The sequence below is a fragment of the Pseudophryne corroboree genome (genome assembly GCF_028390025.1).
Source record: "Pseudophryne corroboree isolate aPseCor3 chromosome 3 unlocalized genomic scaffold, aPseCor3.hap2 SUPER_3_unloc_21, whole genome shotgun sequence".
Taxonomy (NCBI): Eukaryota; Metazoa; Chordata; class Amphibia; order Anura; family Myobatrachidae; genus Pseudophryne; species Pseudophryne corroboree.
Window position 1 is genome coordinate 937,253 of NW_026967510.1, and position 24,271 is coordinate 961,523.

A 24,271-nucleotide genomic window follows, 5' to 3' on the forward strand; every position below is an offset into this window, starting at 1 on the left:
ATCTCCTGCACCCAACCTCTCCTAATACCCAATCTCCTGCCCCTACATTCTCCTAATACCCCTCTCCTGCCCCCATCCTCTCCTAATACCCCCTCTCCTGCCCCTATCCTCTCCTAGTACCCCTCTCCAGTCCCCAACCGCTCCTAATACCCAATCTCTTGCCCCTACATTCTCCTAATACCCCCTCTCCTGTCCCCAACCTCTCCTGCCCCCAATCTCTCCCAATCCCCCCTCTCCTGCCCCAAGCCTCTCCTAATACCTCCTCTCCTGCCCCATCCTCTCCTAATACCCCCTCTTCTGCCCCAACTTCACCTAATACCCCCTCTACTGCCCCAACCTCTCCTAATACCCCCTCTACTGCCCCAACCTCTCCTAATACCCCCTCTCCTGCCCCCAACCTCTCCTAATACCCCCTCTCCTGCCCCCAATCTCTCCCAATCGCCCCTCTCCTGCCCCAAGCCTCTCCTAATACCCCTTCTCCTGCCCCAACCTCTCCTAATACCCCCTCTCCTGCCCCAAGCCTCTCCTAATACCCCCTCTCCTGCCCCATCCTCTCCTAATACCCCCTCTGCTGACCTAACCTCTCCTAATACCCCTTCTCCTGGCCCCAACCTCTCCTAATACCCCCTCTCCTGCCCCAAGCCTCTCCTAATACCCCCTCTCCTGCCCCATCCTCTCCTAATACCCCCTCTGCTGACCTAACCTCTCCTAATACCCAATCTCCTGCCCCTACATTCTCCTAATACCCCTCTCCTGCCCCCATCCTCTCCTAATACCCCCTCTCCTGCCCCTATCCTCTCCTAGTACCCCTCTCCAGTCCCCAACCGCTCCTAATACCCAATCTCCTGCCCCTACATTCTCCTAATACCCCCTCTCCTGTCCCCAACCTCTCCTGCCCCCAATCTCTCCCAATCCCCCCTCTCCTGCCCCAAGCCTCTCCTAATACCTCCTCTCCTGCCCCATCCTCTCCTAATACCCCCTCTTCTGCCCCAACTTCACCTAATACCCCCTCTACTGCCCCAACCTCACCTAATACCCCCTCTACTGCCCCAACCTCACCTAATACCCCATCTCCTGCACCCAACCTCTCCTAATACCCCATCTCCTGCCCCTATCCTCTCCTAATACCCCCTCTCCTGCTCCCATCCTCTCCTGCCCCTATCCTCTCCTAATACCCCCTCTCCTGCCCCTATCTTCTCCTAATACCCCATCTCCTGCCCCCAACCTCTCCTAATATCCCCTCTCCTGCCCCCAAGCTCTCCTAATACCCAATCTCCTGCCCCAACCTCTCCTAATACCCAATCTCCTGCCCCTACATTCTCCTAATACCCCCTCTTCTGCTCCCAACCTTTCCTAATACCCCCTCTCATGCCCCTACATTCTCCTAATACCTCCTCTCCTGCCCCCAACCTCTCCTGCCCCAACATCTCCTAATATCCCTCTCCTGCCCCTGACACTCTCCTAATACCCCCTCTCCTGCCCCATCCTCTCCTAATACCCCCTCTTCTGCCCCAACTTCACCTAATACCCCCTCTACTGCCCCAACCTCTCCTAATACCCCCTCTACTGCCCCAACCTCTCCTAATACCCCCTCTCCTGCCCCCAACCTCTCCTAATACCCCCTCTCCTGCCCCCAATCTCTCCCAATCGCCCCTCTCCTGCCCCAAGCCTCTCCTAATACCCCTTCTCCTGCCCCAACCTCTCCTAATACCCCCTCTCCTGCCCCAAGCCTCTCCTAATACCCCCTCTCCTGCCCCATCCTCTCCTAATACCCCCTCTGCTGACCTAACCTCTCCTAATACCCCTTCTCCTGGCCCCAACCTCTCCTAATACCCCCTCTCCTGCCCCAAGCCTCTCCTAATACCCCCTCTCCTGCCCCATCCTCTCCTAATACCCCCTCTGCTGACCTAACCTCTCCTAATACCCAATCTCCTGCCCCTACATTCTCCTAATACCCCTCTCCTGCCCCCATCCTCTCCTAATACCCCCTCTCCTGCCCCTATCCTCTCCTAGTACCCCTCTCCAGTCCCCAACCGCTCCTAATACCCAATCTCCTGCCCCTACATTCTCCTAATACCCCCTCTCCTGTCCCCAACCTCTCCTGCCCCCAATCTCTCCCAATCCCCCCTCTCCTGCCCCAAGCCTCTCCTAATACCTCCTCTCCTGCCCCATCCTCTCCTAATACCCCCTCTTCTGCCCCAACTTCACCTAATACCCCCTCTACTGCCCCAACCTCACCTAATACCCCCTCTACTGCCCCAACCTCACCTAATACCCCATCTCCTGCACCCAACCTCTCCTAATACCCCATCTCCTGCCCCTATCCTCTCCTAATACCCCCTCTCCTGCTCCCATCCTCTCCTGCCCCTATCCTCTCCTAATACCCCCTCTCCTGCCCCTATCTTCTCCTAATACCCCATCTCCTGCCCCCAACCTCTCCTAATATCCCCTCTCCTGCCCCCAAGCTCTCCTAATACCCAATCTCCTGCCCCAACCTCTCCTAATACCCAATCTCCTGCCCCTACATTCTCCTAATACCCCCTCTTCTGCTCCCAACCTTTCCTAATACCCCCTCTCATGCCCCTACATTCTCCTAATACCTCCTCTCCTGCCCCCAACCTCTCCTGCCCCAACATCTCCTAATATCCCTCTCCTGCCCCTGACACTCTCCTAATACCCCCTCTCCTGCTTCTATCCTCTCATGATGCCCCCTCATATGCTGCCCCTTAGAATTCTCCTAATGTCACCTCACCTGCTGCCCCTGACATTCTCCTAACGCCCCCTCACCTGCTGCCCCTGACATTCTCCTAACGTCCCCTCACCTGCTGCCTCTGACATTCTCCTAATGCCCCCTCACCTGCTGCCCCTCCACTTTCTACTAATGCCCCCTCTCCTGCTGCCCCTGACATTCTCCTAATGCCCCCTCACCTGCTGCCCCTGACATTTTCCTGATGCTCCCTCATTTGCCACCCCCTGTCTGTCACCTGGTGCCCCTGGCATTCTCCTAATGTCCCCTCACCTGGTGCCCCTGGCATTCTCCTAATGCCCGCTCACCTGGTGCCCCTGGCATTCTCCTAATGCCCCCTCACCTGGTGCCCCTGGAATTCTCCTAATGCCCCCTCACCTGCTGCCCTCGGCATTCTCCTTATGCCCCCTCACCTGCTGTCCGTCTGTCATCTGCTGCCCCTGACATTCTCCTAATGCCATCTCGCCTGCTTGCCCTGTCTATCACCTGGTGCCCCTGACATTCTCCTAATACCCCCCCCCCATGCATCCTCTGACATTCTCCTAATGTCCCCTCACCTGCTGCCCTATATCTGTCCCTGCTGCCTTTCTGACCTGCCGCTCCCTGTCATTCTCCTGTTGCCCCTTCACCTATCTCCTGCCACACCCCAGTCTTCTACCACCATCACTTTGAGACAGTATTCCATGTCTGGTTTCCGCATGGAATAATGTTGAAAGTGTCCCACCCAAAATGGCCACCGCCTCAGAGGAGACACTTCTGACAGTAGCTAGAGGAGATGGCGACCATTTTTGGAGGGACATTTAAAAGACTGGCAGACGCGAACAGCATCCCCACCTGTCTCAACTGCCGCTCTCATCCTCTAGATAATGGCTGCCGCTTCCCTTCCCCACCTGTCTCTCCTGCCGTCACCCTCCTCCATTTCCTGCCGCTCTCATCCTCCAGGTGATGGCTGCTGTATCCCATCTCACCCTGCAACCCCCCTTACCTGTGGCCTACTGCCACCACTTTCTGCTGCCCCCTACCTGTCCCTTCCCAGTCTCCAGCCGCTCCCCACCTGTCTACTGTTGACCCCCTCACCTGCTCCTTTCCTCACCTGCTGACCATTGTCTCCTACCCCCCCCCCACACATGCAGCCCCCTGCCTGTCATTACCCCGTCTCTACTGCAACCCCTCCTCACCTACCGGATCCCCCCATCCTACCACCTCACCTGCTGCCACCTGTCTTCTACAACCACCCTTTCCTGCTATCACCAGTCTGTTTCCCACTGACCCTACACCTGCCATCCCGTCTGCCCCTGCTGCCCCCTCACCTTCCGACAGCCTGTCTCCTGCTGCCCTCCTTCTTGAGGTGAGGGGATCTGGGAGCGTCACAGTAACATCACTTATATCTATAGTAATAATACAGGGACATGACTGGGGAGGTAAGGAGATCTAGGAGTGTATGCAATGATATTTGGTGTCTCCCGCATTTCACAGGAATACACAGTAGTGAAGAAGACGCCCAGCTATCCCCACGTGTCAGGAGGACATAGGAGGACCCAGAGCCCCATCCCGGTGCCTCCACCTCACTGATACATGAGGGAGACAATGACCAGAAGATCCTGGAACTCACCAACAAGATCATTCAGCTGCTGACTGGAGAGGTGACTGCTGGGAATGGGACATTATACAGTAACATCGGGGGACAGGTCTGGGTGGTGACTGGAGAGGGGACTGCTGGGAATGGGGCATTGTACAGTAACACCAGGGGACGTGTCTGGGTGATGACTGGAGAGGTGACTGCTGGGAATGGGACATTATACAGTAACACCAGGGGATGTGTCTGGGTAATGACTGGAGAGGTGACTGCTGGGAATGGGACATTATACAGTAACACCGGGGAATGTGTCTGGTTTGTGACTGCCGGGAATGGGTTATTATACAGAAACACCAAGGGACGTGCCTGGGTGATGACTGGAGAGGTGACTGCTGGGAATGGGACATTATACAGTTACTTCGGGGGACATGTCTGGGTGATGACTGGAGAGGTGACTGCCGGGAATGGGGCATTATACAGAAACACCGGGGGGCGTGTCTGGGTGATGACTGGAGAGGTGACTGCTGGGAATGGGACATTATACAGTAACACCGGGGGACGTGTCTGGGTGATGACTGGAGAGGTGACTGCTGGAAATGGGACATTACACAATTACTCCAGGGGATGTGTCTGGGGGATGACTGGAAAGGTGACTGCTGGGAATGGGGCATTATACAGAAACACCAGGGGACGTGTCTGGGTGATGACTGGAGAGGTGACTGCTGGAAATGGGACATTACACAGTTACTCCAGGGGATGTGTCTCGGGGATGACTGGAAAGGTGACTGCTGGGAATGGGACATTATACAGTAACCCCAGGGGGCGTGTCTGGGTGATGACTGGAGAGGTGACTGCTGGGAATGGGGCATTATACAGTAACACCAGGGGACGTGTCTGGGTGATGACTGGAGAGGTGACTGCCGGGAATGGTGCATTGTACAGTAACATGGGGGGACGTGTCTGGGTGATGACTGGAGAGGTGACTGCCGGGAATGGGGCATTATACAGAAACACCAGGGGACGTGTCTGGGTGATGACTGGAGAGGTGACTGCTGGAAATGGGACATTACACAGTTACTCCAGGGGATGTGTCTCGGGGATGACTGGAAAGGTGACTGCTGGGAATGGGACATTATACAGTAACCCCAGGGGGCGTGTCTGGGTGATGACTGGAGAGGTGACTGCTGGGAATGGGACATTATACAGTAACACCAGGGGACGTGTCTGGGTGATGACTGGAAAGGTGACTGCTGGAAATGGGACATTACACAGTTACTCCAGGGGATGTGTCTGGGTGATGACTGGAGAGGTGACTGCTGGGAATGGGGCATTATACAGTGACACTGGGGTATGTGTCTTGGTGATGACTGGAGAGGTGACTGCTGGGAATGGGGCATTGTACAGTAACACAGTTGGACGTGTCTGGGTGGTGACTCGAGAGGTGACTGCTCGGAAATGGGGCATTGTACAGTAACACTGGGGGACATGTCTGGGTGATGACTGGAGAGGTGATGCTGGGAATGGGACATTATACAGTAATACCAGGGGCCGTGTCTGGGTGATGACTGGAGAGGTGACTGCTGGGAATGGGACATTATACAGTAACACCAGGGGACGTGTCTGGCTGATGATTGGAGAGGTGACTGCTGGGAATGATGCATTATACAGTAACACCAGGGGATGTGTCTGGGTGATGACTAGAGAGGTGACTGCTGGGAATGGGACCTTATACAGTAACACCAGGGGACGTGTCTGGGTGATGACTGGAGAGGTGACTGCTGGGAATGGGGCATTATACAGTAACACCAGGGGACGTGTCTGGGTGATGACTGGAGAGGTGACTGCTTGGAATGGGGCATTATACAGTAACACCGGGGGACGTGTCTGGGTGATGACTGGAGAGGTGACCGTTGGGAATGGGACATTATACAGTAACACCAGGGGACGTGTCTGGGTGATGACTGGAGAGGTGACTGCTGGGAATGGGACATTATACAGTACCACCAGGGGACGTGTCTGGGTGATGACTGGAGAGGTGACTGCTGGGAATGGGACATTATACAGTAACACCAGGGGACGTGTCTGGGTGATGACTGGAGAGTTGACTGCTGGGAATGGGGCATTATACAGTAACACCAGGGGACGTGTCTGGGTGATGACTGGAGACGTGACTGGAATGGAACATTATACAGTAACACCAGGAGATGTGTCTGGGTGATGACTGGAGAGGTGACCGTTGGGAATGGGACATTATACACTAACACCAGGGGACGTGTCTGGGTGATGACTGGAGAGGTGACTTCTGGGAATGGTGCATTGTACTGTAACACGGGGGGACGCATCTGGGTGATGACTGGAGAGGTGACTGCTGGGAATGGGACATTATACAGTAACACCAGGGAACGTGTCTGGGTGATGACTGGAGAGGTGACTGCTGGGAATGGGGCATTATACAGTATCACCAGGGGATGTGCCTGGGTGATGACTGGAGAGTTGACTGCTGGGAATGGGACATTATACAGTAACACCAGGGGAAGTGTCTGGGTGATGACTGGAGAGGTGACTGCTGGGAATGGGACATTATACAGTAGCACCAGGGGATGTGTCTGGGTGATGACTGGAGAGGTGACTGCTGGGAATGGAACATTATACAGTAACACCAGGGGATGTGTCTGGGTGATGACCGGAGAGCTGACTGCTGGGAATGGGACATTATACAGTAGCACCAGGGGATGTGTCTGGGTGATGACTGGAGAGGTGACTGCTGGTAATGGAGCATTATACAGTAACACCAGGGGACGTGTCTGGGTGATGACTAGAGAGGTGACTGCTGGGAATGGAACATTATACAGTAACATCAGGGGATCTGTCTGGGTGATGACTGGAGAGGTGACTACTGGGAATGGGACATTATACAGTAGCACCAGGGGATGTGTCTGGGTGATGACTGGAGAGGTGACTGCTGGGAATGGAACATTATACAGTAACACCAGGGGATGTGTCTGGGTGATGACCGGAGAGCTGACTGGAATGGGACATTATACAGTAACACCAGTAGATGTGTCTGGGTGATGACTGGAGAGGTGACTGCTGGGAATGGGACATTATACAGTAACACCAGAGGATGTGTCTGGGTGATGACTGGAGAGGTGACTGCTGGGAATGGGACATTATACAGTAACACCAGGGGACGTGTCTGGGTGATGACTGGAGAGGTGACTGCTGGGAATGGGACATTATACAGTAACACCAGGGGACGTGTCTGGGTGATGACTGGAGAGGTGACTGCTGGGAATGGGACATTATACAGTAACACCAGGGGATGTGTCTGGGTGATGACTGTAGAGGTGACTGCTGGGAATGGGACATTATACAGTAACACCAGGGGACGTGTCTGGGTGATGACTGGAGAGGTGACTGCTGGTAATGGGACATTATACAGTAACACCAGGGGACGTGTCTGGGTGATGACTGGAGAGGTGACTGCTGGGAATGGGACATTATACAGTAACACCAGGGGATGTGTCTGGGTGATGACTGGAGAGGTGACTGCTGGGAATGGTACATTATACAGTAACACCAGGGGTTGTGTCTGGGTGATGACTGGAGAGGTGACTGCTGGGAATGTTACATTATACAGTAACACCAGGGGATGTGTCTGGCTGATGACTGGAGAGGTGACTGCTGGGAATGTAACATTATACAGTAACACCAGGGGATGTGTCTGGCTGATGACTGGAGAGGTGACTGCTGGGAATGTAACATTATACAGTAACACCAGGGGATGTGTCTGGGTGATGACTGGAGAGGTGACTGCTGGAAATGTAACATTATACAGTAACACCAGGGGATGTGTCTGGCTGATGACTGGAGAGGTGACTGCTGGGAATGTAACATTATACAGTAACACCAGAGGATGTGTCTGGGTGATGACTGGAGAGGTGACTGCTGGGAATGGGACATTATACAGTAACACCGGGGGATGTGTCTGGGTGATGACTGTATCACTGTGTGTGTCAGGTTCCTATAAGGTGTCAAGATGTCACTGTCTATGTCTCCATGCAGGAGGAGGAGTATATAGAGGAACACAGGGGTCTGTATGAGGACGTGATGATGGAGAATCACCGGCCCCTCACATCACTGGGTAAGAGGAGACTGTCATGTATTGTACAGGGGAGAGCAGGTATGGGGGCCCCCTATATACACTATACACTGTACTCAGTCACTGTGTGTCTCCTACAGATGGACCCAGTAACAGAGATACCCCAGAGAGATGTCCCCGTCCTCTGTATTCCCAGGATTGTACAGAGGAGAATCACAGGATCCCACAGGAGGATCAGGTAGGTGGGATTTAGGGTCTCACCCATATACCAAAGTGACTGTAACTACATGATCTGTAGAGGAGCTGTGTCTTACACACTGATATTATACTGTTTCACCTCAGTTTAATCTGACTGTATGCAAATGTCATTAGAGTGTTTGTTTGTTTGTTTTTTAGGCACAACGTCTGTCTGATATTAAAATAGAAGGTACAGAGGTAGAAGAAGAGACGTATGTGACTGATATGAAGGCAGAAGATATAGAGGGAGAAGAAGAGACGTATGTGACTGATATAAAGGCAGAAGATACAGAGGGAGAAGAAGAGACGTATTTGACTGATATAAAGGCAGAAGATACAGAGGGAGAAGAAGAGACGTATGTGACTGATATAAAGGCAGAAGATACAGAGGGAGAAGAAGAGACGTATGTGACTGATATAAAGGCAGAAGATATAGAGGAAGAAGAAGAGACGTATGTGACTGATATAAAGGCAGAAGATACCGAGGGAGAAGAAGAGACGTATGTGACTGATATAAAGGCAGAAGATATAGAGGGAGAAGAAGAGACGTATGTGACTGATATAAAGGCAGAAGATATAGAGGGAGAAGAAGAGACGTATGTGACTGATATAAAGGCAGAAGATATAGCGGGAGAAGAAGAGACGTATGTGACTGATATAAAGCAGAAGATACAGAGGGAGAAGAAGAGATATATGTGACTGATATAAAGGCAGAAGATATAGAGGAAGAAGAAGAGATGTATGTGACTGATATAAAGGCAGAAGATATAGAGGAAGAAGAAGAGACGTATGTGTCTGATATAAAGGCAGAAGATATAGAGGGAGAAGAAGAGACGTATGTGACTGATATAAAGGTAGAAGATATAGAGGAAGAAGAAGAGATGTATGTGACTGATATAAAGGCAGAAGATATAGAAGGAGAAGAAGAGACGTATGTGAGGGGTGATCAGCAGTGTAAGGAGGAGGAGATCCCTACAGATATCAGCACAGGTGAGTAATAAACACTTAATACAGAAGTCATATATTCTCATTGCTCAGTCACTACAGCAATCTCTTATCCTACACCCTCCTCCGCCATCAGCCTTGTTCTCAATTGGGTGTTTCTAACACAAGGCTATCCATGACAAATATCACATGTAGAGAGTTTTCTCATACGTCCTAGAGGATGCTGGGGACGCTTTGAGAACCATGGGGTAAAGACGGGATCCGCAGGAGACATGGGCACTTTAAGACTTTAAAAGGGCTGTGAACTAGCTCCTCCCTCTATGCCCCTCCTCCAGACTCCAGTTAGATTCTGTGCCCAGCGAGACTGGATACACTTAGGAGCTCTCCACGGTTTCTCAGAAAAAAGACTTTAGGTTTATAATTTTCAGGGAGACCTGCTGGCTACAGGCTCTCTGCATCGTGGGAGTGAGGGGGGAGAAGCAGGACCTACTTCTGTGCGTTTAAGGGCTCTGCTTCTTAGGCTACTGGACACCATTAGCTCCAGAGGTTCAGATCACTTGGTGCGCCTAGCTGCTTGTTCCCGGAGCCGCGCCGTCACCCCCCTCACAGAGCCAGAAGACAGAAGCCGGATGAGTAAAGGAAGATCAGAAGACTTTAGTGATGGCAGAAGACGGCAGTGGGATCCGACGACACGCCTGTCGTTCCTGGGTATGATTCTGAATACAGAATTACGGAGAGTTTTTCTTCCAGTGGAAAAGGCTCTGGAAATACAGAACATGGTAAAACAGATTCTGAAACCGGCAAAAGTGTCAGTTCTTCAATGCACTCGATTGCTGGGCAAGATGGTGGTGGCCTACGAAGCCATTCTGTATGGCAGGTTCCATGCCAGGGGTGCTTCAGTGGGACCTGCTGGACAAGTGGTCCGGGTCTCACCTGGACATGCACCGGAAAATACTCCTATCTTCCAGGACCAGGATCTTCTTTCTGTGGTGGCTGCACAGTTCTCACCTTCTGGAGGGACGCAGGTTCGGGATTCAGGATTGGATCCTGGTAACCACAGATGCAAGTCTCCGAGGCTGGGGAGCAGTCACACAGGGGTGAAACTTTCAGGGAAAATGGTCAAGCCAGGAAGCTTGTCTGCACATAAACATTCTGGAATTAAGGGCCATTTACAACGGCATTCTGCAAGCGGAATATCTTCGCGTTCTGCCCGTCTTGATTCAATCAGACAACATAACAGCAGTGGCGTACGTAAACCGCCAGAGCGGAACAAATTTCAGCCTTATCAATTTTCTTTCAGAAAGAATTGCCCTACCTTCCGGAAGTTCAGACCTTCGTCGGGTGTGCTGCACATACAACCTCCATTTGGGCCCCCAGTGGAACCATGGGATCTTAATGTGGTGTTGCAGTTCCTGCAATCTCCTTGGTTTGAACCTTTACGTAAGGTTGAGTTAAAATTCCTTACTTGGAAAGTAGTCATGTTGTTGGCCTTGGCGTCATAAAGGTGAGTTTCTGAATTGGCGGCTTTGTCTCACAAAAGACCCTATTTAATCTTCCATGCTGATAGAGCGGAGTTGAGAACTCATCAGCAATTTCTACCAAAAGTGGTTTCCTCATTTCACGTAAACCAGCCTATTGTGGTGCCAGTGGCTACTGATGCCTTGGCGGAATCGAAGTCTCAATGTGGTCAGAGCTTTGAAGATCTATGTCGCCAGAACGGTGCAGATTAGGAAAACAGAGGCTCTGTTTGTCCTGTGTGCTCACAACAAGATTGGGATTCCTGCTTCCAAGCAGACTATTGCGCGCTGGATCTGTAATACGATTCAGCAGGCTCATTCTACGGCAGGGTTACCGTTACCGAAATCGGTGAAAGCTCATTCTACCAGAAAGGTGGACTCATTCTGGGCGGCTGCCCGAGGGGTTTCGGCATTACAACTTTGGCGAGCTGCTACTTGGTCGGGTTCAAACACCTTTGTGAAGTTTTACAAGTTTGATACCCTGGCCGAGGAGGACCTCTTGTTTGATCAGTCGGTGCGGCAGAGTCATCCGCACTCTCCCGCCCTTTCTAGAGCATTGGTATAAACCCCATGGTTTTGAAGCATCCCCAGATTCCTTTAGGACGTATGAAAAAATAGGATTTCTCTGACGTCCTAAGTGGATGCTGGGACTAAAGAAAGCTTTAGGACTAACTGGTGTGCACTGGCTCCTCCCACTATGACCCTCCTCCAGACCTCAGTTAGATTTTTGTGCCCGGTTGAGCTGGATGCACACTAGGTGGCTCTCCTGAGCCTGCTAGAAAGAAAGTTAGAATTAGGTTTTTTATTTTCAGTGAGACCTGCTGGCAACAGACTCACTGCTACGAGGGACTAAGGGGAGAAGAAGCGAACCTACCTGCTTGCAGCTAGCTTGGGCTTCTTAGGCTACTGGACACCATTCGCTCCAGAGGGATTGAACGGTATCCGGACTCCAGGTCGACAGCACAAAGGTCGACACACTTTAGGTCGACACCAATTGGTCGACACACATTAGGTCGACGGGGTCAAAAGGTCGACAGGAACAATGTCGACATGGAAAAAGGTCGACATGAGTTTTTCATGATTTTTTTCTTTTTTTGAACCTTTTCATATTTAACGATCCACGTGGACTACGATTGGAACGGTAAAGTGTGCCGAGCGAAGCGGTAGCGGAGCGAAGGCACCATGCCCGAAGCATGGCGAGCGAAGCGAGCCATGCGAGGGGACGCGGTGCACTAATTCGGGTTCCCGGTCACTCTACGAAGAAAACGACACCAAAAAAACATAAAAAACTCATGTCGACCTTTTTCCATGTCGACCTTGTTCCTGTCGACCTTTTGACCCTGTCGACCTTTTGACCCTGTCGACCTAATGTGTGTCGACCAATTGGTGTCGACCTAAAGTGTGTCGACCTTTGTGCTGTCGACCCTGAGTCCCAGACCCGGATTGAACACAGGGCCCGACCTCGATCGTCCGGTCCCGGAGCCGCGCCGCCTTCCCTTACAGAGCCAGAAGCAAGAAGTGGTCCAGAAAATCGGCGGCAGAAGACTCTCAGTCTTCAACAAGGTAGCGCACAGCACTGCAGCTGTGCGCCATTGCTCCTCATGCACACCTCACACTCCGGTCACTGATGGGTGCAGGGCGCTGGGGGGAACGCCCTGAGCAGCAATAAGACACCTTGGCTGGCAAATATACACCATATATAGTCCAAAAGGCTATATAGGTGTAAATTAACCCCTGCCAGATTTCCAGAAAAAGCGGGAGAAAGTCCTCCGAAAAAGGGGCGGGGCTATCTCCCTCAGCACACTGGCGCCATTTTTCCCTCACAGCTCCGCTGGAAGGACGCTACCTGGCTCTCTCCCCTGCAGTCCTGCATACAAAAGGGTAAAAAAGAGAGGGGGGGCACTAAATTTAGGCGCAGTATATATTATATAAGCAGCTATAAGGGAAAAACACTCATTTATAGTGGGATCCCTGTGTTATATAGCGCTCTGGTGTGTGCTGGCATACTCTCTCTCTGTCTCCCCAAAGGGCTTTGTGGGGTCCTATCCTCTGTCAGAGCATTCCCTGTGTGTGTGCGGTGTGTCGGTACGGCTGTGTCGACATGTATGATGAGGAGGCTTACGTGGAGGCGGAGCAGATGCCTGTAAATGTGATGTCACCCCCTGCAGGGTCGACACCTGAGTGGATGAACTTATGGAAGGAATTATGTGAAAGTGTCAACTCCTTACATAAAAGGTTTGACGACATGGGACAGCCGGCTTCTCAGCCTGTGCCTGCCCAGCCGTCTCAAAAGCCATCAGGGGCTCTAAAACGTCCGCTACCTCAGATGGCAGACACAGATGTCGATACGGATACTGACTCCAGTGTCGACGACGATGAGACAAATGTAACTTCCAATAGGGCCACACGTTACATGATTGAGGCAATGAAAAATGTGTTGCACATTACTGATATTACCCCGGGTACCACAAAAAAGGGTATTATGTTTGGGGAGAAGAAACTACCAGTAGTTTTTCCCTCATCTGAGGAATTAAATGAAGTGTGTGAAGAAGCGTGGGCTTCGCCTTATAAAAAATTGGTAATTTCTAAAAGGTTACTAATGACGTACCCTTTCCCGCCAGAGCATAGATCACGTTGGAAAACACCCCCTAGGGTGGATAAAGCGCTCACACGCTTGTCAAAAAAGGTGGCACTACCGTCTCCGGATACGGCCGCCCTAAAGGAGCCTGCTGATAGGAAGCAGGAGGCGATCCTGAAGTCTGTATATACACACTCAGGTATTATACTGAGACCAGCTAATGCTTCAGCATGGATGTGCAGTGCTGCAGCTGCGTGGTCAGATTCCCTGTCGGAAAATATTGATACCTTAGACAGGGACACTATATTGCTAACCATAGAGCATATAAAAGATGCAGTCTTATACATGAGAGATGCACAGGGGGATATTTGCCGGCTGGCATCTAAAATAAGTGCAATGTCCATTTCTGCCAGGATGGGTTTATGGACCCGGCAGTGGACAGGTGATGCAGATTCAAAAAGGCACATGGAAGTTTTGCCTTACAAGGGTGAGGAGTTGTTCGGGGATGGTCTCTCTGACCTAGTTTCCACAGCGACAGCTGGGAAATCAGCATTTTTACCCCAGGTTCCCTCACAGCCAAAGAAAGCACCGTATTATCAGGTACAGTCCTTTCGGCCCCATAAGGGCAAGCGGGTTAAGGGCGCGTCCTTTCTGCCCAAAGGCAGAGGTAGGGGGAAAAAGCTGCAACATACAGTTCCCAAGAGCAAAAGTCCTCCCCCGCTTCCGCCATGTCCGCCGCATGACGCTGGGGCTCCACAGGCGGAGCCAGGTGCGGTGGGGGCCCGTCTCAGAAACTTCAGCGATCAGTGGGCTCGCTCACAGGTGGATCCCTGGATCTTTCAAGTAGTATCTCTGGGGTACAAGCTGGAATTCGAGACGTCTCCCCCCCGACGTTTCTTAAAATCTGCCTTACCAACGACTCCCTCAGACAGGGAGGCTGTGTTAGAGGCAATACACAAGCTGTATTCCCAGCAGGTGATTGTCAAGGTGCCCCTCCTTCAACAAGGACGGGGTTACTATTCCACAATGTTTGTGGTACCGAAACCGGACGGTTCGGTGAGACCATTTTAAATTTGAAATCCTTGAACACATATATAAAAAAATTCAAGTTCAAGATGGAATCGCTCAGGGCGGTTATTGCAAGCCTGGAAGAGGGGGATTACATGGTATCACTGGACATCAAGGATGCTTACCTGCATGTCCCCATTTACCATCCTCACCAGGAGTACCTCAGATTTGTGGTACAGGATTGTCATTACCAATTCCAGACGTTGCCATTCGGTCGGTCCACGGCACCGAGGGTATTTACCAAGGTAATGGCCGAAATGATGATACTCCTTCGAAAAAAGGGAGTTTTAATTATCCCGTACTTGGACGATCTCCTGATAAGGGCGAGGTCCAGGGAGCAGTTGTTGATCGGGGTAGCACTATCTCAGGAAGTGCTACAACAGCACGGTTGGATTCTCAATATTCCAAAGTCACAGCTGGTACCTACGACACGTCTACTGTTCCTGGGGATGGTTTTGGACACGGACCAGAAAAAAGTGTTTCTCCCGGAGGAGAAAGCCAAGAAGCTGTCATCTCTAGTCAGAGGCCTCCTGAAACCAAGACAGGTGTCGGTGCATCACTGCACGCGAGTCCTGGGAAAGATGGTAGCTTCCTACGAAGCAATTCCATTCGGCAGGTTCCATGCAAGAACTTTTCAGTGGGACCTGTTGGACAAGTGGTCCGGATCGCATCTTCAGATGCATCAGTTGATAACCCTGTCTCCAAGGACCAGGGTGTCTCTGCTGTGGTGGCTGCAGAGTGCTCATCTTCTAGAGGGCCGCAGATTCGGCATACAGGACTGGATCCTGGTGACCACGGATGCCAGCCTTCGAGGCTGGGGGGCAGTCACACAGGGAAGAAACTTCCAAGGGCTGTGGTCAAGTCAGGAGACTTCCCTACACATAAATATCCTGGAACTAAGGGCCATCTACAATGCCCTAAGTCAAGCAAGACCCCTGCTTCAGGACCAGCCGGTACTGATTCAGTCAGACAACATCACGGCGGTCGCCCATGTAAACCGACAGGGCGGCACGAAAGGCAGGATGGCGATGGCAGAAGCCACAAGGATTCTCCGTTGGGCGGAAAATCACGTGTTAGCACTGTCAGCAGTGTTCATTCCGGGAGTGGACAACTGGGAAGCAGACTTCCTCAGCAGGCACGACCTCCACCCGGGAGAGTGGGGACTTCATCCAGAAGTCTTCCAAATGATTGTAAATCGTTGGTAAAGGCCACAGGTGGACATGATGGCGTCCCGCCTCAACAAAAAGCTAAAAAGATATTGCGCCAGGTCAAGGGACCCTCAGGCGATAGCTGTGGACGCTCTAGTGACACCGTGGGTGTACCAGTCGGTTTATGTGTTCCCTCCTCTTCCTCTCATACCAAAGGTACTGAGAATAATATGAAGGAGAGGAGTAAGAACTATACTCGTGGTTCCGGATTGGCCAAGAAGAGCTTGGTACCCAGAACTGCAAGAGATGATATCAGAGGACCCTTGGCCTCTGCCGCTCAGACAGGACCTGCTGCAGCAGGGGCCCTGTCTGTCCCAAGACTTACCGCGGCTGCGTTTGACGGCATGGCGTTTGAACACCGGATCCTAAAGGAAAAAGGGCATTCCGGAGGAAGTCATTCCTACGCTGATTAAAGCTAGGAAGGATGTTACAGTAAAACATTATCACCGCATATGGCGAAAATATGTGGCTTGGTGTGAGGCCAGGAAGGCCCCAACGGAGGAATTTCACCTGGGTCGATTCCTGCACTTCTTACAGTCAGGGGTGACTATGGGCCTAAAATTGGGTTCCATTAAGGTCCAAATTTCGGCTCTGTCGATTTTCTTCCAGAAAGAACTGGCTTCACTGCCTGAAGTTCAGACTTTTGTTAAGGGAGTGCTGCATATTCAGCCCCCTTTTGTTCCCCCTGTGGCACCTTGGGATCTCAACGTGGTGTTGAGTTTTCTGAAGTCACATTGGTTCAAGCCACTTAAGACCGTGGATTTGAAATATCTAACGTGGAAAGTGGTCATGCTGTTGGCCTTGCCTCGGCCAGGCGTGTGTCAGAATTGGCGGCTTTGTCGTGTAAAAGCCCTTATCTGATTTTCCATATGGATAGGGCAGAATTGAGGACTCGTCCCTAGTTTCTCCCTAAGGTGGTATCTGCGTTTCACATGAACCAACCTATTGTGGTGCCTGCGGCTACTAGGGACTTGGAGGACTCCAAGTTACTGGACGTAGTCAGGGCTTTGAAAATATATGTTTCCAGGAAAACTGACTCGCTATTTATCCTGTATGCACCCAACAAGCTGGGTGCTCCTGCTTCGAAGCAGACTATTGCTCGCTGGATATGTAACACAATTCAGCTTGCGCATTCTGCGGCTGGACTGCCGCATCCTAAATCTGTAAAAGCCCATTCCACGAGGAAGGTGGGCTCTTCTTGGGCGGCTGCCCGAGGGGTCTCGGCTTTGCAACTTTGCCGAGCAGCTACTTGGTTGGGGTCAAATACGTTTGCAAGATTCTACAAGTTTGACACCCTGGCTGAGGAGGACCTAGAGTTCGCTCATTCGGTGCTGCAGAGTCATCCGCACTCTCCCGCCCGTTTGGGAGCTTTGGTATAATCCCCATGGTCCTTACGGAGTCCCAGCATCCACTTAGGACGTCAGAGAAAACAAGATTTTACTCACCGGTAAATCTATTTCTCGTAGTCCGTAGTGGATGCTGGGCGCCCATCCCAAGTGTGGATTGTCTGCAATACTTGTATATAGTTATTGTTAAACTAACGGGTTATTGTTGAGAAGCCATCTATTGAGAGGCTTCGTTGTTTTCATACTGTTAACTGGGTATAGTATCACGAGTTGTACGGTGTGATTGGTGTGGCTGGTATGAGTCTTACCCGGGATTCAAAATCCTTCCTAAATTGTGTCAGCTCTTCCGGGCACAGTATCCTAACTGGGGTCTGGAGGAGGGTCATAGTGGGAGGAGCCAGTGCACACCAGTTAGTCCTAAAGCTTTCTTTAGTTTGTGCCCAGTCTCCTGCGGAGCCGCTAATCCCCATGGTCCTTACGGAGTCCCAGCATCCACTACGGACTACGAGAAATAGATTTAGCGGTGAGTAAAATCTTATTTTTAATACCTACCGGTTACAGACCTAGTCTCTACAGCTACTGCTGGAAAATCGTCATTTTTACCTTATGTTCCCCCAAAACATAAGAAAACGCATCATCAAATGCAGTCCTTTCGGCCCAATAGATACCGAAGAGGAAGAGGCTCTCCCTTCCTTGCTGCTAGAGGCAGGGAAAGAGGTAAAAGAAACCCAGGCTTCTCTGCCTCCCAAGAACAGAAGTCCTCCCCAGCTTCTGCCAAGTTCACCGCATGACGCTGGGGTTTCCCTGCGGGAGTCCTCGCCGGTTGGGGCACGTCTCAAGCTCTTCAGCCAGGTCTGGGTTTGCTCGGGCCTGGAACCTTGGATTTTAAAAATTGTGTCAGAAGGGTACAAACTAGAATTTTAAGACGTTCCCCCTCGCCGATTTTTAAAATCAGCCTTGCCAGCTTCTCTGACCGGCAGAGCGGTAGTGTGCGACGCAATACAAAAATTGTGTCAGAACCAGGTCATTATCACGGTTCCCCTGCGCAACAGGGACAAGGCTTTTATTCCAACTTATTCGTGGTTCCGAAGCCGGACGGCTCGGTCAGACCGATCCTCAACCTTAAATACCTAAATTTCTTTCTGCAGAAATTCAAATTCAAGATGGAGTCTCTCAGAGCAGTGATCTCCAGTCTGGAGGAAGGGGACTTTATGGTCTCCTTAGACATAAAGGATGCCTACCTACATGTTCCCATTTATCCTCCTCATCAGGCCTTCCTGCGCTTTGTGGTTCAGGATTGTCATTACCAATTTCAGACGTTGCCATTTGGGCTGTCCACGGCTCCGAGGATTTTTACCCAAGTGATGGCGGAGATGATGATTCTTCTTCGCATGCAAGGTGTCATGATTATCTCATACTTGGACGATCTCCTGATGAAAGCCAGATGCAGGGACAAGTTGTTACAGAACATTGCACTGTCCCTGAAGGTGTTGCAACAACATGGCTGGCTCCTCAACCTGCTGAAATCTCAGTTGATCCCTACGACCCGCCTGTCGTTTCTGGGGATGAATCTGGACACAGAACTACAGAGTTTTTCTTCCGGAAGAAAAAGCTCGGGAACAAATCTTAAAACCAACCAGAGTGTCAATACATCAATGCACTCGCTTGCTGGGAAAGATGGTGGCGGCCTACGAGGCCATTCAGTTTGGCAGATTCCATGCCAGAGTATTCCAGTGGGACCTGTTGGACAAGTGGTCCGGTTCCCACCTACACATGCAACGGACGATAGTCCTGTCCTCAAAGACAAGAATATCACTGCTGTGGTGGCTGCACAGTTCCCACCTCATCGAGGGACGCAGGTTCGGTATTCAGGATTGGATTCTAGTGACCACGGATGCAAGTCCCCGGGGTTGGGGTGCAAGGAAGATGGTCAAGTCAGGAGACTTGTCTCCACATAAACGTTCTGGAATTAAGGGCGATTTACAACGGCCTTCTACAAATGGAACGCCTTCTTCAAAGTCGACCCGTCCTCATCCAGTCGGAGAATGTAACAGCAGTAACTTACATCAACAGCCAGGGCGGAACAAAAAGCAGAGCAGCAATGGCAGAAGCCACAAGGATTCTCCGCTGGACGGAGAAACATCTAAGCGCTCTGTCAGCTATCTTTATTCCAGGAGTGGATAACTGGAAAGCAGACTTCCTCAGCAGACACGATCTCCATCCAGGAGAGTGGGGACTTTATCCAGAAGTCTTCACAGAAGTGACAAGTCGCTGGGGTACTCCCCAAGTAGAGATGATGGCGTCTCGTCTCAACAAGAAACTCCAAAATTAGGGACCCTCAAGCCATAGCGGTGGACGCTCTGGTGACACCGTGGGTGTTTCAGTCGGTATGTGTTCCCTCCACTTCCTCTCATTCCGAGAGTGTTAAAAATTATAAGAAGAAGAAAGGTTCCGACGATCCGCATTGTTCCAGATTGGCCAAGGAGGGCTTGGTATCCCGATCTTCAGGATTTACGCATAGGAAATCCCTGGCTGCTTCCTCTACGAGAGGACCTGTTACAGCAGGGGCCGTGTCAGTATCAAGATTTACTGCGGCTACGTTTGACGGCATGGCGGTTGAATGCCAGATTCTATTCCCAGTGAAGTCATTTCCACTCTTATTCAGGCTAGAAAGGATGATACGGCAAAACACTATCACCACATTTGGAGGAAATATATTTCCTGGTGCGAGTCCAAGAAGGCTCCTGCGGATATTTTTTAACTTGGACGTTTTCTCCACTTTTTACAAGCTGGAGTGGATGCGGGCCTTAAATTAGGATCCATTAAAGTACAGATTTCTGCATTGTCAGTTTTCTTTCAGAAACAATTGGCCTCACTTCCTGAGGTGCAAACGTTTGCAAAAGGGGTGTTACACATCCAACCTCCTTTTGTGCCTCCTGTGGCACCTTGGGACCTTAACGTGATGTTACAGTTCCTTCAATCTCACTGGTTTGAACCTTTTTCAAAAGGTGGATTTGAAATTCCTCACTTGGAAAGTGGTAATTTTATTGGCCTTGGCATCTGCACGGCGGGTGTCCGAATTGGCGGCCTAGTCTCACAAGAGCCCTTATTTGATCTTCCATGAAGATAGAGCAGAGTTGAGAACTCGTCAACAGTTTCTGCCGAAGGTGGTTTCTTCTTTTCATATAAACCAACCTAATGTCCGTCTCCCTCGGCACAGTTCCTATAACTGAGGTCTGGAGGAGGGGCATAGAGGGATGAGCCAGTTCACGCCCTTATTAAAGTCTTAAAGTGCCCATTTCTCCTGCGGATCCTGTCTATACCCCATGGTTCTATTGATGACCCCAGCATCCTCTACGGACTCAGAGAAAAGGATTTACTGGTAGGTATTAAAATCCTATTATTTATTAGTGCGCAAGCAGGACAGCATTTTCTCTTCTTTGGTGTTTTATTATTACAACCATGTCACCTCTAGTAATCCCACATGAGCGTCCATGTCACCTCTAGTAATCCCACACGAGCGTCCATGTCTCCTCCAGTAATCCCACACGAGCGTCCATGTCACCTCTAGTAATCCCACATGAGCGTCCATGTCTCCTCCAGTAATCCCACACGAGCGTCCATGTCACCTCTAGTAATCCCACATGAGCGCCCGTGTCACCTCTAGTAATCCCACACGAGCTTCCATGTCACCTCTAGTAATCCCACGTGAGCGTCCATGTGACCTCTAGTAATCCCACATGAGCGTCCATGTCACCTCTAGTAATCCCACATGAGCGCCCGTGTCACCTCTAGTAATCCCACATGAGCGTCCATGTCTCCTCCAGTAATCCCACACGAGCGTCCATGTCACCTCTAGTAATCCCACATGAGCGGCCATGTCACCTCCAGTAATCCCACACGAGCGTCCTTGTCACCTCTAGTAATCCCACACGAGCTTCCATGTCTCCTCCAGTAATCCCACATGAGCATCTGTCTCACCTCTACTAATCCCACATGAGCGGCCATGTCACCTCTAGTAATCCCACATGAGCATCAGTGACACCTCTAGTAATCCCACATGAGCGTCCATGTCACCTCTAGTAATCCCACATGAGCGTCCATGTCACCTCTAGTAATCCCACACGAGCTTCCATGTCACCTCTAGTAATCCCACATGAGCGTCCATGTCACCTCTAGTAATCCCACATGAGCGGCCATGTCTCCTCCAGTAATCCCACACGAGCGTCCTTGTCACCTCTAGTAATCCCACATGAGCATCAGTGTCACCTCTAGTAATCCCACATGAGCGTCCATGTCACCTCTAGGAATCCCACATAAGCGTCCATGTCGCCTCTAGTAATCCCACATGAGCGTTCAGTGTTGATCAAGCTCCAGTCTAAGCATCCTATCTTTTTTTTTTTATATACACATAAAAGCAATGATTACAGGTAAACCATGTCAGTTATAGAATTATATATTGTATCCTCTAACACCCTGGGTCTTGTCTACTCATTTTATATTTCCATAATGTATTTTATTTCCAGCAGATGGACACACAAGCAGAAATATCTCAGAAGGACATCTAATGGTATCCCAGGATTCTGAAATAACAGATAATGACAGTAGACAGGATTCTCCAGGAGATAACCCCATTATCCCAATTATACATCCAGCTCTATCAGCTGATCCCCCTGATCCTGGGAAATGTTCTCCTGATCACTCTGATATTGGTGCATCTGTTACAGCTCTGACAGTAGATACAGAGTTTCCCTGTTCTGTAGATGCCAAATGTTTTACACAGAACACAAAGCTTATTACCCATCATCCAGCTAAGGCAGGTGAGAGGCCATTTCCATGTTCTGAGTGTGAGAAATGTTTTGCATGCAACTCAAATCTTGCTACACATCAGAGAAGTCACTCAGGTGAGAAGCTGTTTTCCTGTTCTGAGTGTGGGAAATGTTTTGCATTTAAATCAGTTCTTGTTACACATCAGAGAAGTCACACAGGTGAGAAGCCGTTTTCCTGTTCTGAGTGTGGGAAATGTTTTACACAGAAATCAGGTCTTGTTACACATCAGAGTAGTCACACAGGTGAGAAGCCGTATTCCTGTTCTGAGTGTGGGAAATGTTTTACACAGAAATCAGGTCTTGTTACACATCAGAGTAGTCACACAGGTGAGAAGCCATTTTCCTGTTCTGAGTGTAGGAAATGTTTTCCACGGAAATCAGCTCTTGTTGCACATCAGAGAAGTCACTCAGGTGAGAAGCCGTTTTCCTGTTCTGAGTGTGGGAAATGTTTCGCATTTAAATCAGTTCTTGTTACACATCAGAGAAGTCACACAGGTGAGAAGCCGTTTTCCTGTTCTGAGTGTGGGAAATGTTTTACACAGAAATCAGCTCTTGTTACACATCAGAGTAGTCACACAGGTGAGAAGCCATTTTCCTGTTCTGAGTGTAGGAAATGTTTTCCACGGAAATCAGCTCTTGTTGCACATCAGAGAAATCACTCAGGTGAGAAGCCGTTTTCCTGTTCTGAGTGTGGGAAATGTTTCGCATTTAAATCAGTTCTTGTTACACATCAGAGAAGTCACTCAGGTGAGAAGCCGTTTTCCTGTTCTGAGTGTGGGAAATGTTTCGCATTTAAATCAGTTCTTGTTAGACATCAGAGAAGTCACACAGGTGAGAAGCCGTATTCCTGTTCTGAGTGTGGGAAATGTTTTGCATTCAAATCACATTTTTATATTCATCAGCATACTCACACAGTTGAGAAGCCGTATTCCTGTTCTGAGTGTAGGAAATGTTTTGCACGGAAATCAGATCTTGTTACACATCAGAGAAGTCACACAGGTGAGAAGCCGTTTTCCTGTTCTGAGTGTGGGAAATGTTTTGCATTCAAATCACATTTTGTTATTCATCAGCATACTCACACAGGTGAGAAGCCATTTCCATGTTCTGAGTGTGGGAAATGTTTTACACAGAAATCAGTTCTTGTTACACATCAGAGTAGTCACACAGGTGAGAAGCCATTTTCCTGTTCTGAGTGTAGGAAATATTTTCCACGGAAATCAGATCTTGTTGCACATCAGAGAAGTCACACAGGTGAGAGGCCATTTCCATGTTATGAGTGTGGGAAATGTTTTACACATAAATCAGCTCTTGTTAGACATCAGAGAAATCACACAGGTGAGAAGCCATACTTCTGTTCTGAGTGTGGGAAATGTTTTGCACGGAAATCACATCTTGTTCTACATCAGAGAAGTCACACAGGTGAGAAGCCGTATTCCTGTTCTGTGTGTGGGAAATGTTTTGCATATAAATCAAATCTTGTTACACATCAGAGGAGTCACACAGGTGAAAAGCCATTTTCATGCTGTGAGAGAAATAAATCCGCTCTTGTTGAACATATTAGACATTACCCAAATACGGAACCATTTACATCTTCTGGAGTATAATTATCACTGTCATGCAATGTTCCTCAAGGGTCAACCTTTTCTCCTATGCTTTATGCAATATAAATGCTACCACTGGGTGATATAATCAGACGTCATGGCCTGGTCTACCACTGCTATGCAGATGACCTGCTTTTTGCTCCATGTACTGAGAACCTAATACCAATCCTAAATGGTTGTCTAGCTGAGCGCCATGGGTGGATGATGCCAGTTGGCTGTGACTCAGTCTTTGTGAAACATAATAGAAGCTCACCAACAAAGGACAAGACTTTACCAACCATCTGGATTTATGCTTTGGTGTACAGAATTGAAAATACTGAACATGTGCTGAATCTTTGTGTTGTCCTGGTATGTGGCTGACACAGACATCAGGTATCCGCCACATACAAATCCTCATTCTTCCATCTGTGGACCATAGCCAGAATCAAGCACTTGATTCCCTCAGAAGTTCATAGACTACTGCAATGCCATCTACCTGGGTCTCCCAGCAAAAGAATTACAGAGCTTGCAGCTAGTAC

General features: G+C 50.0%; 1 pseudogene; it reads left to right on the forward strand.

The window, feature by feature from the left end:
* The window catches only part of LOC134983688 (zinc finger protein 850-like), a 293,457-nt pseudogene extending 269,676 nt beyond the window's left edge, over window positions 1–23,781 (forward strand).
* Window positions 23,782–24,271: the final 490 nt, after the last annotated feature.